Below are 19718 nucleotides of genomic sequence, written 5' to 3'. Positions count from 1 at the left end.
GATTATTCTGAGAATTCAAGTTCAAGAAACTGGCTAATTGTTATCATTTAAATGGAAATAGAAAATACAGGACTGAAAAGCAACTCCCACTTCTCCCTTTCTCTCTCCCCTGGCAAACACCATTCCACTTTCTGTTTCTTTGAGTTTGATTACTTTAGATACCATATATGAGTGGAATTGCGCAGCTTTTGTCCTTCTGTGCCTGGGTTATTTCAGTTAACATAATTTCTTCAAGGTTCACCCATATTGTAGCATATCATACTATTTCCTTCTCTTCTAAAGCTGAAAAATAATCCTCTGTGTGTGTGTGTGTGTGTGTGTGTGTGTGTGTGTGTATGTGTTACATTCTCTTTATCCACTCATTCATCAGTGGACATTTAGGTTATTTTCACCTCTTGGCTATTGTGAATAACTGCAATGAACATAGGAATGAAAATATCTCTTTGAGATCCTGTTTTCAATTCTTTTGGATAAATAACCAAAAGTGCATTTGCTGGGTCATAATAGATCATATTTTTAATTTTTTGAGGAACTCCATACTGTGTTCCATAGTGGCTGCACCATTTTACACTCCCATCAATAGTGCACAAATGTTCCAATTTTCCACATCCTCATCAACACTTGTTATATGTGTGTATATATATATATATATATAAAATGGCCATCCGAATACATGTGAGATAATACATCAATTTGATGTCATCTCCCTGATGATAAGTGATGTTCAACATTTTTTCATGTAACTATTGGCCATTTGTATATCTTCTGTGAAGAAATGTCTATTCACATTCCTAGCCCATTAAAATGTTTTTATTTTGCTATTGAGTTTTACGAGTTTCTTATATATTTTAGTTATTAACCCCTTATCAGATAAATGGTTTGCAAATATCTTCTCCCATTCTGTCGGTTGCCTTTTCATTCTATTGATGGTTGTCTTTGCTACACAGAAACTTTAATTCGATGCAGTCCCACTCACCTTATTTTTGCTTTTGTTGCTTGTGCTTTTGGTGTCATATAAGAACAATTGTTTTAGCAAGGTATTTCAGGCTTTCAAAATCTGAGGACAATCGGCCTCTCTTCTTTCATCTTTCACCACTGCCCAGCTGCAAACCATAGTCCAGGCCCTGGACCACTCCTAATCTCTGAAAATGCCATGCACATCATTGTGTCTTGCATATTGTTTTTTCTTTTTGGAATATCTGTCCTCTGCTTTCTAGCTACAACATGAAATATTACAAAAGGCTCTAGAGGTTTTCCTGATCTTTTTCCTCCCAAAGGAGAATTCATTGCATTCAGCTTTGTTTAGTCCCCTAGTAAAGTATATACTACAGTTGTTGATATAATTGTTTCCTATTCTAGACTACATCCCCCAAATGAATATTCACCAAAGATAGGGTATACAATTTTTTAAGTAAATTTGGTCATTTTCTCTCAATTTATCTATAAAGTAAGAGTGCTTCTAAATTTGTCTGCCAATAACCAGATGAAATGCATATTTAAAATATAGATTCTAGAGATGCCTGGGTGGCTCAGTCGGTTAAGTGTCTGCCTTTAGCTCAGGTCATGATCCCAAGGTCCTGGGATGGAGTTCCACATTGGGCTCCTTGCTCAGTGAGGAGCCTGCTTCTCCCTCTGCCTGCTGCTCCCCCTGCTTGTGCACTATCAATCTCTCTCTCTGTATTACTGTGTTCCATAGTAAATAAATAAATAAAATCTTTAAAAATAAATAAATATAAATAAATAAAATAAAGGGGTGCCTGGGTGGCTCAGTTGGGTAAGCAACTGCCTTTGGCTCAGGTCATGATCCTGGAGTCCCGGGATCGAGTCCCGCATTGGGCTCCCTGCTCAGCGGGGAGTCTGCTTCTCCCTCTGACCCTCCCCCTTCTCATGTGCTCTTTCTTGCTTTCTCAAATAAATAAATAAAATCTTTAATAAATAAATAAATAAATAAATAAATAAATAAATAAATAAATAAAATATCGATCCTAGAGTCCCCATCATAGATTATGAGTTCAGAGGTCCAGGAAGTCATATTGAAATTACTTCACTAGGGGATTTTTATAATTAGGCATGCTTAAGACACTAAGTTAGACTACTTCTGGGGCCCTATTCTGCTCTAAAATTTCCTCTTTTTTGGTCTATAATTTCAGATGTCATAGAAGAGAATAAAAGTGTGGGACAGGGCACCTGGGTGTCTCAGTCAGTCAAGCAGCTGGCTCTAGATTTTGGCTCAGGTTATGATCTCAGGGTCCTGGGATCAAGCCCCATGTCAGGCTCCGTGCTCAGCAGGGAGTAGGCTTGAGGATTCTCTTTCTCCCTCTCCCTCTGCCCCTCCCCCAGCTCACACACTCTCTCTCTAAAATAAATAAATAAATCTAAAAAAATAAAAAATAAAATCTTGGGACAAAGGTGAAGAACATGTTTTAAGATGAGTAGCTGGAGTTTTGGTTAACTGATACCCATCCCTTCTCCTTTAGTTCTCATTTTCAAGGGCAATTCTGAATTTATAAGCCTGGTAAACAAGTAGGAATATCATTAGAGTACAGGCAAAGTAAGAGGAGAAACTGACTCAATGTATATGTAAATCATAAAAATACCTTAGACATTTTCCATCAATAATCAAAATAACACCTTACACCTATACAATGTTTACAACTTGCAAAATACTTTCCACTTCCTTTATCTGTTTCTATACTTTATGACAACCCTGTAAGCTCAGCAGGGAAAAGCAGGGTAGACAGGACAACAATCACTATTCCCATTTTATACAACTATTTTTTGAGTGCTATTTGAGGAAAAAATTGAGTACTTCATATAGAAAAAAGCTATAATCTTCTATGCATTTGAAAGAAGTAAAGCTATCAAACTGTATATGCCCAGGCAAGGAGTTATTTCCTGTCTAACACAGGACCACGTTGGAAAGACATCCAGATATTTCAAGGCCATCACCATCTTCTTTTTCCCCCATCACCAATGGAGAGTTATTTAGAAAATAACAAAAGACTTATTGATTTTTAAAATTTTAACTTAAAATAATTTCAGAATGACAGAAAAATGACCAAAGTAGTAGAGTTGCTACATAACCTTCAGCCAGCTTCCCCAATATTAACATTTTCCATACCATAGTACAGTCATCAAAACCAGGTAGTTAATACTGGTACACTACTGGAACTAAACTACAGATTTTAAACTGGTGACCATTTTTCTACTACGGTCCATTTTCTGCTCCATATCTAATCCAGTATCCCACAGTGCATTTAGTTGTCGTGTCTACTTAGTGTTCAATCTGTTACAGTTCCTTGGTCTTTCCTTGACTTTCATGACTTTGACATTCTGGAAAATTCCTGGTGAACTTATTTTGTCATATATCCCTCACTTTGGGTTTGTCTGATGCTTTGGATCAAGGTTTTGCATTTTGGGCAGGAACAGGACAGAAACAGCATTGTACCCTTCTTAGTGCATACCAGGAGACGTGGTGGTTGGTATCTGCCAAGTTTCTCTATGTAATCATTCCTTTCCCTTGTCATTAATAAATGTCTTAGGGGAGATAATTTGAGACCATGCAAATATCCTGTTTCTCAAACTTTTGTCCACGAATTTTAGCATCCTTCAGTGTTTTTTGCCCATGATAATTAGCACTATGGTGTTTGCTTAATAAAGATTTTAGATTTACCTCATTCCCTCTATATATAGTAATAGGAATTTTTCTATAAGGAGAAGCTATCCCTTCTCTCTCAGTTATTTATTTATTGACTGGGTCCTTCATTTTCGCTTGTATGTCCTCTGTTTCCCTTCCTTGCCAGGCCAGTAGGAACTTAGGAAAGCAAAATATAAAAGTAAATATCACTTAAAAAGATGATTCATAAAGAATTTTCAAACTTTTTACAGTATACTGTTAAACCAGAAGGACTAGTCAAACAACAAAAAGTTAGATTAAGATCAGACATCACAAACACCATTGATCAGAGCAACATGAATCCATAAGAAATGAATTGACCACGAAAAGACAAAAAAATGTCCTTACTCATTGATTGTGTGTGCTGTCTTAAGAGCAAAAGTTAAGTCAATGCATTTTTTTAAATATTTATTCATTTATTTACCAGGACATCTATTATTTTTCAGAGAACAACCCAACAAATAAATTATTGGTATTGGAGTAGTATGACGATTGATACCACCAAATGTTTCTACATTAAGAAAGATTATTTCCATACCTATATCAATGAAATATTTTGAAAAATACATTGTTTGTTTCTGCAACAGATTGGTATGTGATGAATAAAAAAACTGTTTGCATGTGAAAAGAATAATCAATGATTCTGGAAATTAGCAGCAATTCCTTGGATGGCTTAAGAACAAGTCACCAAACTTGCCTAGACCCGATTTTCCCATCTATGAAATGATTGTAGTTTTTACCTACCTAATTAAGAGATGTCAGGCATTAATTAATGTTTATAATGGGCTTGAGATCTGTGATTAAAATCTGTTATCCTTGGTGGAAAGTAGAGCCATTCAATCATTAAGGGGTAGTAAACAAATCAGAGGAGATATGTAGACAATGAGAAGAAATACTAAAGTGAAAACATACTCAGGAATGAGGAGTGGGGGCTGGGACAAGAATCTCTTTTGATGAGTAAGTACTTAAGCACTTTTTTTCTTCAGAGAATTGAGCAATACACCTCTACAATGTCTCAATAAGGAGACTTCCCTACACTAAGGTCCTTAACTTTTTTGTGTCATGGACAATTTCACATTTTAGTATAATCATAAGATTCCTCTCATAATAATTTTAAATGCATTAAAAATATGTAAAATTATGAAAGAACCCAATTTTATTGAGGCATAGTTATCAAAATTTTTTTAAATTTAACTTTAGAGTAATATGTATTCTTCTTCATCAAATGAGATCTAATGACAATCTAATAACTACTATAATTTCAGAGTAGTGATGGTTATAAACAATATTTCAAGAAATTTTCAACAATTCTAATGTGATATGAAAATATGTTTTCTACTGATGATAAGGTTAAGGAACTGCTCTTATTTCTGTGGCTCCTGGCTAACATTTACAATTTTTTTAATGCTAAGGTTTAGTTGGAAATAACTGAAAATAAAAATGTATTTTTTTCCCATCCAAATTTGTGGACATTCTAAATTTTAACTATTTGAATTTCGGGTTAAGAAACTTTGTCTAGGGGGCTCCTGGGTGGCTCAATCAGTTAAGGGTCTACCTTTGAATCAGGTCATGATTTCAGGGTCCTGGGATCAAGCCCCACACTGGGCTCCCTGCTCAGCAGGGAGCTTGCCTCTCCCTCTGCCTGCCCCTCCTCCTGCTTGTGCTCGCTCTTTCTCTCTGTCAAATACATAAATAAAATATTAAAAAAAAGAGAGAGAGAAACTCTGTCCGATGGCCAATATCAAAAAGACAAGAAATAAATGTCGGTGAGGATGTGGAGAAAAGGAAAGCCTTGTGCACTGTTGGTGGGAATGCAAACTGGTGCAGCCACTGTGGAAAACAGTATGGAGTTTCCTCAAAAAAATTAAAAATAGAAATACCATATGACCCAGTAATTCCACTACTAGATATTTACCCAAAGAAAACAAAAATACTAATTCAAAAAGATATGTGCACCCCTATGTTTATTGCAGCATTACTTACAGTAGCCAAGATATAGAAGCAACCTAACTGTCCAACAATAGTTGAATGAATAAAGAAGATATGGTGTGTGTATACACACACACACACACACACACACACACACACACACACACACACAATGGAATATTATGTAGCCATAAAAAAGGATGACGTCTTGTTATTTGTGCCAACATGGATACATTACGAGGGTATTATATGAAGTGATAAGTCAAGCAAAGACAAATGCCATATGACTTCACTTACATGTGTAATATAAAAAAAAACAAATGAACAATAATCAAACAAAAACCGACTCTTCGATACAGAGAACAAACCAGTGGTTGCCAGAGAGGAGGTGGGTGGGGGGATGGGCAAAATACATAAAGAGGATTGAGAGGTACAAATGTCCAGTTATAAAATAAATAAGTCACAGAGATAAAAAGTACAGCATAAGGAATGTAGTCAATAATATTGTAAAAATAATGTAATATTGGTGATAGATGCTGACTACACTCAACCACGGTAAACATTGAGTAATGTATGGAACTGTCAAATCAATATGTTGTACACCAGAAAATAATATAACATTGTATGTTAATTATACTAAAGAAACAAAAAAGAAAACAGAAAGAAACAAAAAAGAAACTGTGTTCTATATCTATCTTGGGATCACTCGGATAGCCAAACACTTAATATTATTTCTCAAAGTGAAATCAGGTGATCACAGTTATAGAGTATTGATTAAAAATGCAAATCTCTTAGCCTTTTCCTAGACCAGCTGAACCTGTATTCTTAACAAGTATCCAGGCAACTGATACATACGCTAAACTTTGAGAATTGCTTCAGGGGTGGTTACATCAATTGTTACCTTCAGTGGAACCAAAGCTATCAAGCCAGAGATTCTTTTTTTTTTTTTTAAGATTTTATTCATTTATTTAAGAGAGAGTATGAGCAAGAGAGAAAGAGAAAGAGCAGGAGCAAGCGAGAGAGAGAGAGAACAGAAGGGGGAGGTAGAGGAGCAGAGGAAGAGGGAGAAGCAGGCTCTCCACTGAGCAGGGAGCCGGACGTGGGGCTCTATCCCAGGACCCTGGGATCATGACCTGAGCTGAAGGCAGACGCTTAAACCCACTGAGCCACCCGGGAGTCCCCAAGCCAGAGATTCTTAAAAAATAGTTTGAGATATTATAATATGACACGTCTGGAAGGGGCCTAGAAATTTTCATATTTTAATAGGCATTTCGAATATTGTGATGAATATGTTCTCGACTCTATTATGAAAAATCTTCCTAAAGAAGACACTAAAAGTCAAGTAGGACATCTACCTGGCCACAAGAGGAGCTAATGAGGAGTTTTACGTCAGAATCATCGTAGCGATACCCACTCCCCTTTCCTTTTCTGCACCAGGTAACGCCCTTTAACTTCCAACTACGACCCTTTTTTTTCTGCCTCACACATCTTTATCCCTACCCTAGAACCCTGTGATTTGAGCTTCAGACCAGTATATCCAACAGCCTGCTACCCATTTGTCCCTGGACATCACACACGACTCAAACAACAGTACAAGCCAAAACTGAGCTCATCACATGCTTCCACAGAATGGCTTTCTCTCTCATATTGTTTATCTTGGGTATTGGTACCCCCACCTAGAAAGATATTCAGAAACTATCCTGGATGTCTCCCTACTTTTCACTGAGTTTTTCTTTCTTAGGTGACATTTTGGAGTGATGACCGGTTTTAAAGCTCCAGCAGTGGCCTTTGAGTCGGCATATTTGGAATGCTAACCTTTAACATGGCCTAGTGATTGGAAGAGTCCTTCTCATACGGCTCTCACTCCCCGGACTAACTATAACATAACTGCAGCTCTAAAAAAGTTGAGGAGGTTAGGTTTATACCAACTCAAGTTTAGGCCGCTGAAGGAAATGCCCTTTGTTTCTATGATTCATTTTTATCTTGTATTCATTTCTCTTGCGCTTAGGTCCACTCAAGTAGTATAATTTGAGCATTCAAGTTTAGGGTACAGGGCTTGGAGAATGGTCTCTCCATCTGTCTCTAACCTACACAAGAGAAATCTTTGGGGCTCACATGGTCCTGACTGGAACATGGGTAGACTACACGGGGGTAGGAGGCCAAAGCCCTAATAAACTGTAATTCGGGGGGCGCCTGGGTGGCTCAGATGGTTAAGCATCTGCCTTCGGCTCAGGTCATGATCCCAGGGTCCTGGGATCGAGCCCCGCATCGGGCTCCTGGCTCAGCAAGGAGCCTGCTTCTCCCTCTCCGTCTGCCTCTCTCCCTGCTCATGCTTTCTCTTCTCTCTCTCTGTATCTGTGTGTCTCAAATGAATAAATAAAATCCTTTATAAAAAAATAAATAAATAAATAAATAAACTGTAATTCGGAGTTTAAAATTCTGATCACCAACACTTGGTGGAGTTAAGCCGACCAAAGTGAGTACATAGCTAAAGTATGGGAGGTCAGATCACTCAAGAACCTCAAACTTGAAGGGCTGTTGCATTGTTAATGGGTAAATTCCCACAAGAAGAACCTGGTTATTCCACCAGGATAGGGTCAAATAAGTGGACCACAGACTTGGTGAAGAAGACAAAGAAATTCAGTTCTAGAGTATCAGGATAACCTCAAGGCAGAGCCCCAGGATGTAAACTTCTGCTGACCCACTCTGTGTTCTCCACTCCAGGATCTGTTTTCCTCTTCATCCTATTCTTCAGCCAGGGCAGGAGTAATACGTAACTTCAGAGAAAATAGAGCAACCCCTGCTGCACCAGGAAAATAGGAGGCAGAAAAGAATGATTACATCTCTTCAAGGAGAATAATCACAGACTGCTGGATTTCAATGCTGACAAAATAGATTTGGGGAATGAGACATGGCAGAGGGGCTTCTTGATGAGCTCCCATGCACACAGTGCTAGGAAGAACCTAGAACAGTGGTAAGAGCAAATGAAGCTGGCGTTCCGCTAGGATTAAAGCAGTTTACAAAGTGGGCTCTATGTTACTGAGCACAGGCCACCGTCAACTCAGGATTGTGGGCCAAAACAATAGGAACCTTAGGGGAAAACACAATGATTCAGAAAAAGAAAGAGGAGGATCTCAGGAAAGCCTGTGTCATGGAGATGCAAACCTTGCAGTTACTGGATGTGGACTCCTGAATAACTGACAGAAATTGATTGGTCGCTTGGTGAGTTTGGAACCAAAACGCCTTTATATTTTATATATTTTTTATTTTTATTTGATTTGATTTTATGTATTATTTTATTTATTTTTAAATTTTATTGTATTATTTTATTTTTCTTCTGTCTCGTCCCTAACCCGAGAAAATACCAATGCTCTTTTGGCCTACGGTTGGTAACAGCAATGTGAATCGAGACCTGCTATCTCCAATCTAGTAGGCACTAACCACCTATGGCTATTGACCACTTGAAATGTGGCTAGTCTAAGTTGAGAGTTTCCTTAGATATAAAATATCTACTGAATTTCAAAACTTAATACAAAAAAAGAATTTAGCATATCTCAATTTTTATATTAGTCACATGTTGATAGTATTTTGATAAAGTGGTTTAAATAAATACTAAAATTAGTTTCATCTGTTTCTTTATACCTTTTTAATATTGCTCTTCTGGTGTGTATGTGCTAAATAGAAGGAAATTATCACTTAACCAAGGGTTCTAAATTAAGTTTGTTTAAAAACCAACTGGGAAACATAAGAAAAGGCCACTCTTGCCCCAACTCTCCCAGGAAGATTTCAACTATTATAATAGGGATACAAACAATGAATTTGTATTTTCGACCAGTTCCCTAGAAGATTCTGATACAGGAGGTCCTCTGACCATACTTTTGAGAAATACTAGCTTAAGGTGTAACTGCTGCACTGATCATGTTTAATTCCAGAATGGTTTCTGTTTTTCTAAATTTTGTGGGTGGGAGCAAATGCTGTAATAACCTCATGTTCCTGTTGACCCTCTGGAACTTGCGCTATGTCCCAAGTATGTCCTAAGTATGAATATACTTTAAAATAAGGAAAGGAATAGAAGGAGATGCTTTGCCTACTGCAGACAGCAATAGGAAGCAGCAAGCCCAAATGCTTGTAGAGGACAGGGAAGTTGCTCAGATATATGTATAAGGTATACTGGGAGATGGTGAGAGGGGAAATAGGGAATAATAGAATCTGGAAGAAGGAGTTGCCTTTTGCAAATTATAGTAAGCAAGTCTAGCCAAAATACATTCAAATTCAGTATTTATCAAAATTGCTAGCCAAATATAAAAAATTTCTTTGCATCAGATTACCCTAAACTCTCAGTCAGCCACACATATAGTTTACAGAACAGTCATGTGTCACCTCAGTTAAAGTATTGTCCCTTCCTATTTCAGATGTTTCTGAGGGAAACTCTGGGCACTGGGGAGGTGAATGGACCATGTCCGGATGATGCAAGGGAACTGTGGTGAGGATTATGTACAGCTATGGGCATTTCCAATATACTGCAATCTCCCTTGAAAGGAATAGCAGTACCCCAAGGCCTGAGTGTTAAAACCATTTGGTTCAACAGCAAGAGAACAAAATACGGGTTACTATCGGCTATACACCTGAGGGAACTCAAGGTACTTCTTGCCTTACTTCACATCCAAAAGAGGACAAGATAAAAACAAAAGTAGGTAACATTGCTGGTGATTGGAGTTTTTAATGTGACAAATGAAAAGATTAAAGCAGTACTTTCTCAACCAGTTTCAGTTTATGTTATAGCCTCAGGTAACTGGCTTGGGCTCCTGACTGTCCAGCTTCCATCCCCTTACCTTCCCCAAAGACACACTTCTGACCCTTTCCTTTGAGAAGCACCATTTAAAGTCCCATGAATACATATGGTACTGTATGTGGCTTGTCCTCAACTCAGTTGTTCTCTAGGAAATTTGCCTCTGTTATGGATAAGTGACAGATGGCCCCAGGGCTCTTCCTAATTGGGAAGATGATTTCTTCTTTCCTTATTTCTCTTCCTTTGCCTTTTTATTTTATTTTTTTTCATTTAAATTGAATTAGCCAATTTCCTTTGCCTTTTTTTTTTTTAAGATTTTATTTATTTGTCAGAGAGAGACAACGAGTGAGCACAAGCAGGGGAAGTGGCAGGCATAAGGAGAAGTAGGCTCCTTGCCAAACAAGGAGCATGATGTGGGGCTCGATCCCAGGACCCTGAGATCATGACCTGAGCCGAAGGCAGATGCTTAACTGACTGAGCCACCCAGGCGTCCCTTCCTTTGCCTTTTTAAAGACTGTCTGGGGAAAGAGGTTATTTGAGTTTGCTGTTCTTTGTCTTCAGGAAGAACATTTTTTTTGCTTGTGATATACTTTTATTTGGGGGAGTTCTTCCTAACCTCTTCTTGCCATCTATATGCAATCAAGAACCCAGATTAGTATGTGAGCTTATGAGAAAGTGGCCAGGAGTGACAGATGGGCATTAGAAAAGTGTGCAAAGATATAGACACAGAGCAAAAGGAAAGCAAAGTTGCCTAAGCACAATACAAAACCGGGAGTCAGAGTATTGACCATCTACCAAGAACTAGAATAATTTTTATTTAATATTAATTAAATGTACTAATATCACTCTGGAAAGATTAGTTGCTGTGGGTGTCAGATATTCAGAAGTATTAAATATAGGTTTGGAGCTGGTATATAAAACCTCAGTAGTATTCCATAAAATCAGTCCCAGCAGTAGCTCTCTTAACTGACACTCACTTAACTCCTCACTGCCACTGGCTGAAGCCCATGGTTTGATGAATCTTACACTGAGACTCCTCTCTAGTGCCTCCAACTATTCTACTCTCCCAGATGAGTTGTAAGCTCTCTAAGAGATATATATGTGTTCCCCAACTTATTTAAGTGAGTTGTGCTTATCAATATCAGTATTTAATAAAAATATTTATTTTTATTAAATTATAAATACTACTTTAATAAACTATTCTTAAATTTAATACAATATTTTTCATTTTATTATATTATAAATAAATGCCAAAATGCAACAGTAAAATTCAAAGTAAAAGAAATATGAGTGTAAAAGGACAGTTTTTAAATAAAAACTAAATTTAAAGGTTGCTCTCAAATTAGAGTGTCAAGGCAACTGTAAAAATTGGGGGGGGAGTCTTAAAAGTCAAAAGAGGTTGCACTCAAATTGCTTTATAAGTGTCATTAACTCCTAATGCACTTTAAAGAAACAGAAACTAGAAATCAGAAATGATGTAATTTGTGTTATTCTATCATGACATTTTGAGTATTTTTTCATGCCAGAAAGAAGTCATAGCAGACTTGTACTCAAAGAAAATTCACGAATTAATGGACATGCATGTATTAAGTTAAGATAAAATGTTTAAGATATTTGTGCCATTTTTCTTATGATTTCCTAATCTTAATTGACTTTTTTGGTGTGATCCAAACAATTCTGGGTCATCTTTGGGTCCCAACTGCATGGAGTAAGATGGCTACTATTAAGGCTTTTGAAATTTGTAACTGAATCCATTTTTGTAGTTGCTTCATGGGATTTTAATATTTTATTTCCAGGGGAAAAGAAATGGCATCACATTACCAGATGATATTCTGTAGTACCTAGGAAATAATATATAGGGAGAGTGTGACAAATAGGTAAGTGATGATATAGCCTTCTCAGAATACAAGTAAACCATAATTTTAGAAACAGCCTTAAATAGCTACATAGGATTTTTGGAAAGTTTTTTTTTTTGCACTTAACTTTTGTTATTTAATAATATTTTCATTCAATAAAATATCTCAATAATATAACACAACAGTTTTTATGTTGAACCCAAATTTTAATGATAGTCTATAGGAATTAGTGAAAAACATATGTAATATAAACCAAAGTTTATAACATGATTTCTGGCACTAATTTACACTATTACTGAAATTCATCACGGTTTTATCATAGATGCAGTAATCAGAGTTTCTCCCCTTTTTTCTACCCCAAATTATATTATTTAATTGTAAGTTTTTATGAAATGCATAATGAATGTGCTCATCTGCCAGTGACTTACAACGGACTCTAATTTTAGTGGGAAAACTGTGTAGCTAAAGAAGCAGTTACCCATTCATCTTTTTTTGATGTCCTAATGCATTTTAGAAAACCAAGAGATGAGAAGGAGCAATATTAAATTCAGTGTCCAAAATTAAGAAGTTTTGACATAATGCTATCAAATCACTTTTATTTGTTTAATATTTATAAGCTTGATTTTTTTTCATGGATTGACTTTCTCATAGTGGGCATAAAAGGACCACTTTTTAATCACAATAACAAGTAACTAAGGGAAAAATTCTATGCCTCACGGAAAATCTGAATTATTCTTATATTTAATTAAATATAAACAAATTTTTGGAAGTCCATGTAAACTCCTGTCATAACTTACCTGTGTCCCATTAGAAAGCATCTTCCTTATCTCATTTAATTTATATTACCAGGAACAGTGATATATTTAACATTTCAAGAGAACGACTGATTAAAGCTTTAAATAAAAATCTGTAAGTCTTCTCATTAGAGCAGTTTTATGTGACAAATTAGGCCTCAAAAAATTATAGTAAAACTCTTCTCTCTACTTAGGGATCCCAAAAGGATATAAAACACACTATGAGGTTCTACAATGGTAATTAATTATGAAACTTAATCTCCACTCCTAAGGGCACATGTTTTTAAGTTGCCCCTTTTTTTAACAACCAAGGACATACACTTTTTAAATAATTACACATCCCTCTTCATTTATAATGAATATGGAAATGAAATTACTTTGCTCTAACTCAATAGAGATCTTTATTTCTTCATTTAAAAAATATTTATTGAGTGCTAAATATGCCTGGCAGTATTCTAGATGCTGGAAATATAGCAATAAACAACATAACCCCATGGAGTTTATATTACAGTAGAGGGAGATAGACAATAATAAAATTAATAAGTAATTAATGACTAAGTTTTTCAACTAGTGACAAGGGCTCAAAATAAAGCAGGGAAGGGAGATAGAAAAGGTGGGGGATATGTGGGAACACAGAAGGTAGCTTTAAATTTTAAACAGGATGCTCAAACTAGACCTCACCAAAAAACTATTGGTAGGGCTTGCAGACATTTGTAAAGATTTTAACTATTATATTAAGTGAAATGGAAAGCTTTGGTAGTTTGAAAAGAAGAAGTGACACAATCTGACTCACCTTTTGAAAGAATCCCTACCTACTGTGTTTAGCATAGAATGGGGGGGTGGCGGCGGTGCAGGGAGGTAGGGAGACTGCAGAAGATAAGTTAAGAGGCTACTGTAGTGATAGCCAAATTACGGAAATAGCCCAAGTGTCCACTGATCGATGAATGGATAGAGAAGACACTGTATATTGTACACACACACACACACACACACAATGGAATATTATCCAGCCACAAAAAATAATGAAATCTTATCATTTGCAACAACATGCATGGAGCTAGAGAGTATAATGCTAAGCAAAATAAGTCAGTCAGAGAAAGACAAATGCCATACAATTTCACTTATATGTGGAATTTAAGAAATAAAACAAATGAACAAAGTGAAAAAGAGAGAGAGTCAAACTCCCCCAAAAGACTCAACTATGGAGAATAAACTGATGGTTACCAGAGGGGAGGTCAGGGGGGGTGGATGAAATAGGTGAAGGAGATTAAGAGTACACGTATCATGATGAACACTGAGTAATGTATGGAATTTTCTGTAGAATATTGTTGAATTACAATGCTGTACACCTAAAACTAATATAACACTGTATGTTAACTATACTGGAATTGAAATTAAAAACTTAATAAATTTCCTCTATCTGGAAAAAAGGCTATTGTAGTAATCCAGATAAAAGATTAAGATGGTTTAAAAATAGTGAAAAAAAATTTGGAATTGGGCTATCTTCTGAAGGAGAATTCTAAAAGAATTGGTAATTGGGTGTGAGCATATAAAAAAAGAAAAATCAAGGATTACACCAAATTATAAATTCTTTATTGTAAAACAGCATTCCAAAAAAATTAAAATAAGCACTGGCTAAATAAGAGCATCTTTAGAAATAATAACAACAATAATAGCTGTATTGGTCAGGAAAGTCTAGGTCATACAGCTATAAGGAAAGAAAAGAAAAGAGGAAAAAAGTTAAGTCTCAAATAAAAGTTAATTTCTCCTTTTATACAAAGTTTACTGCACATTCAGGAGTTGTTCTGGGGCAGCTACGTTACACAGACTTTCCAGTGATCCATGTTGCTTTGATGTGTTGCCTCTTTCATCTCAACCTAAGGCTTCCTTCATGACCAGGAGGGGAAGAAAGATGGAGAATTGTGAATGGCCTTTTCACTAACTCTGCCTGAAAGTGACATGCTTCTCATACTTCCTGCATCAAGTCTAGTCGCACGGCTCTATTAAACAGTGAAGGAGCTGAGGAGTAGTCTTTCATGTGTCAGGAAGGGGAAAAGAATGTATATTACTAAAAGCTAGCTTTGCCTACTACATTAGCGAACATTATATAGCATTTTCTATGTGACAGGCTATGTGTGCTATGACCCACAAATAAAGAATTTCCATGATATGTTCTCAGTGGTTTTTACCTTGAGTAGAACAGGACTTAGGCATGTTCATTCTGGGCTTGTTGTCCTAGACCACAACAGATGTGATTTCTAATGCTTGGGAATCCACCATGACCTGGATTTACAAATGCTCTGGGAAAATTCAACTATTCCCAGATAGGCACATGCAATAACAGAACAGGAGTTATGTCAACCAGTTTCTACCTTAATTTGTGGGTCATAGCACACCCCAGAGATGGGATTATGGTACCAACCAAAGACATGCCCACACACACAAGCTGCAGCTCTCAGCAGAATCCATGCTTAGGCATAAATATTCATGAACTCTGTTCTTCCAATGTTTGGATATCAAATTTTATGTCTTAGGAAGTTGATGCTGTGTCTGAAAAGATTAATTGAAGAAAGTCCTTTCCCGGGGCATCCTCCAACTTCATAAATGTTACTCCTTGCCAACAAGCAGTTTACTTTTATACCTAGTACGATTGAAAGAACTCCAGGGCACCCACATGGCACCATATGTAATGAGGATTCCTGAACCAAGGACTCAATTTAAAATCAGTGTTTTGTTACGTTGCCTCCCATTTCCCTCAGGTCACTCATTGACCGAGAAGTCCAAGGCACTGCTAAAACCTCTTTTGACCCTCTAATGTCTTTGAAGGGCATCCCTCTGTGTTAATTGTCCCAGAGCCATGCTGCAATACCAAGTGGTGGTGGACAGGTTAATTCTAATCAACAAATTATCTTTTATTCAAGGCAATGCTCAGCCCCAGACATTACAATCCTTTGGTCCTCAATTGTACACCAAAACATACTCAGTTCAAGTTCAGTTTTTACAAAATACAGACTCATTGTAAAGGTGGAAAGATTTGTATTATCTTAGGAGCAAATGTGAAAATTCCTTTTATTGAGAGAGAGCTATTTTTATTTGGAAAATACTTTTCTTAAAGCCAAAGGATGGAGCTGGGATCCTGAAAGTCTGGGGATTAGCTGGCATGAACACTTCAAAGGAAGGGAAAGCAACTCTTCATAATAGAAGCAGAGGAGTTTGTGCTTTGGGGGAATATTTGAAAGGGGAAGAAAAGTGAGCTAAGTTGATGGATATATGAGAGAAGGTCCAGAGAGAATAACCCCCTATGGGCATGATAGAAGAAAGAACAAGAAATCAGTGATGTACAGCAAGAATATGAACTGTGGCATGCAAACCATTCTTCCTTGTCCTCTACAATAGCTCAAATGAAGCCCAGATTTTGCACTAATAATTGAGCGTGAGTCAATTTTCATGTGGAAGATCTGTGTTGTGCATCTTGGATGACACAAATTAAAACAAATTGAGCATATGGGGATGCAATAAGCAAGGAAGAGGCAGTTCCTGTTGGTATCTTTGTTACATCTTAGGATCACCATATCCAGGTTCTCTCACCACTGTCTACCAGATGGATTGTGTGAAACTTGTTCTAAAAGAAATACTCTAACCTTATTACCAGCCAGTGGTTATGAAGGAGAAATAAAAAGTACTTTTAACAGAGGAATCAACAATAGAGACCAAGGGAAATCTGCTAGATCTTTTCTTGTGAAATTTTCTTACTTAAGGCCATAACTCAATATTCTCTAAAATTGTTGCCTATCTCAAAAAGTAGGGTAGACACCATCTACATCTACTCATATCTTCTCCAAGCACACAGAGAGATGATATTTCCCATCTTCTGTTGCAATTAAATGTGTGATAAGATTGAGTTCTAGCCAAAGAAATATGGGCATAAATGACATAAGCCACAATTAGCCTGAAACACACACACACACAAAAAAAACTTCCCATAAGGTCTTTGATCTGCTACCTGATCAAAGAGGTCTTGGAGGACCTAGAATAGGGCAAAGTCTGGGCTCCCCCCAAAAATACCTGAAAGGCCTCCACACCAGGGCTACCAAAATGGGACTATTGAAAGAATGAGAAATAAATGCACTATGTTAAGTCACTGAAATTTGATGTTTAACTATTAGAGCAGCTAACATTACAAATTAATACAAAGAATCACAGTTTTCACTACAAGAAAAGACTACTATCTTCTGATGCTTAAAATCACAGAATTCTGGAGTTATGAGTGAAATAAGAAATCATTTAGTCCAATATGTTCTGCATTTACCAAACCCCAAGTTTGTCAATAATTCTTCATGAACTCACTTCTGGCTTCATTTCCCACATTCCTTCACTGTTTCTAGACTGGGTTTGCTTGTACCTTCCTCAAGTATGATATATGATACCTTAATGATTCAGGAATGGTGCTTGGTTTTAGGTTACTCCCAAAGCGCAATGTAAATTCATAAGCAAATTACCCAAGATTATAAATAACAAATGTTCAAGGTGCTAATATTGCTCGGGATGAAGTTATACTCCAAACATTTGTGTAAGCATAAAAATAACGTTCTATATTCTCCTTCCAGATGAGCAATATTCAGGAATTTAATACTTAGAATATTGGTTCTTATTAAATAGTTATTGTGATTTCTCATGATTTTACTTTAGGAATTTTTTTTTAATTTCTCCTGAATCTATCTTCCCCATTATGATTACTCTGTTACTTCAGAACAAACTCCCACATATCTGTCACTGATGAAAACTCTAGAATTAGTTTTGATCTTTGGCAAGCTCTGATTCTTCCGGAAGCATTTTTTCAACACTGGTTTTTTTATATATCCACAATTGTAAATATGTAATTTACTTTTAATATCACAGACATTTAGTCTCTATTTAGGAATCTTAGTTCAGTGCTTAATAACATTAGCAGCATCACTATTTGATCTGCTCTATGAAACACTGTTTTGTGATATATCTTCCCAGACCACTTCAGGGCCTTCTTTTAATATGTCCTTTTCATTGTTTTTTTTTTTTTTTTCCTCCAAGCAGTTCACATTTAACCTTAAAGGAATCAGTTTACTTCTGTTGTTCAGAAATGTCTTTATACCTTACATTCCATTGCTACAGTGAAAGTTTATATTATAGTAGTTAATATGCAACAAAGTATATCTTAAGCAAATTGCATATTAGAGGTTTTATTTAAATGTCAAAGTAAAACTTTGTCATTTAAACAAGCTTGTAATTATAGCAACAAATTTCGAGTTTTGTATATTCTCAAGATTTATGTCCCTTTACAGAGTCAGTAATCCTTGAAGCCATGGAGCATCAAAATGGTTTTCTAACAGTTGCAACATGGGTAGTCTTCCTGCTTCGCAGTAACAATTTCCATTCCATGTTCTCCAGCATCTTATTTTCTTCCTTTCAAGATAGATCTCCTTTTTCTGACAAAACAGTAACAGAATTCTCATAAGTTTCACAAAACTTATGTTTAATGTGACTATCTAGAAATCCATTTGATGAATTTTAGTCTTATTATAGTGTGGGGGTTTGTTTGTTTTTGAATATTCACAATTCTTTTCATCTACCCAATGGAAGCATATACAGTTATATTCATAAAATACTGATAGGTTTTGTTTTCAGAATGAACAAATTTACTATTCCTAACTGTGAGGCTTCAGAATAGCTTCCCACTGTATTATTTTTATGTACAATATCTACTAGAAAAAAATGTTTCTAATGCTTCTTCCATCTTAATGTGTCACATATTATTTCTCTTTTCCGATTTCCTTTCACACATTCTATTGTGCTAGTTACTGATATCTTTGGATCAGCATGACTACTGTAGATTCCTAATTATTTTCTCTCTATCTCTAAACCTCAGTCTCTTCTGTACTAATGGCCTTATTATTTTTCCTAAAATTATTACATTAGATCATTTTTTCAATCAATAACCTATTGCTAACCAAAGTAGTAATTTCTTGGTCAATTACATCTTACTCATTTTTGTAACCCTCACTCCTAGTACCAAGTTCAGCTATATTAAATACATTTTTTTAGCTAATGGCTTCAAATTATTCCAAGTGGGTACTAGAGGAGTACATAGCAAAAAGCAAGTAATACTGCAAGAAAAAAGGAAAGTAAAGAAAAATAATATATAATGAGCTCCTACCGTATCATCTTATATTTCCCCCAAATAGCCTGTGAACTAAATATCCTTATTCTCATCTCATAGATATGAAAATAAAGCTAAAAAGTCAAATGATAGCCAAGTGCACACAACTTGAAAGTGGCAAGCCAAAAGTCAAACATGGGTTTGACTCTAATACCTTTTTGCCTCTTTCTGTGCTTTAGATAGTACCATCTAGGTTTTGAATCACAAGTATTGGTTTCTCAGCTGGGAGAGAAGGGGGAATTCTATGATAGGCAGAGGAAACAGTATGAACAAATAGGTACTCATATACATGGGGCATCTGGGAAAATTTGAGTTGTCAACTATTGTTGGAGCATAGTCCCACCAGCACGTCCCCTGGCGAATCAGGTGGACAGAATGGGGAACCTGTCGGTGTTCTAGAGCAGGACTTGGCGTAGAAGGTCAAATTACCCACTAGGCAGTTAGCCATGTTAGTATATATGTTACCAGAAGTGTTCTGGAG

This window comes from Callorhinus ursinus, unplaced genomic scaffold, assembly GCF_003265705.2.
Source record: "Callorhinus ursinus isolate GAN/ISIS: 27379988/994484 unplaced genomic scaffold, GSC_fseal_2.0 scaffold3, whole genome shotgun sequence".
Classification (NCBI taxonomy): domain Eukaryota; kingdom Metazoa; phylum Chordata; class Mammalia; order Carnivora; family Otariidae; genus Callorhinus; species Callorhinus ursinus.
Note: the sequence above shows the minus strand (reverse complement) of the source record.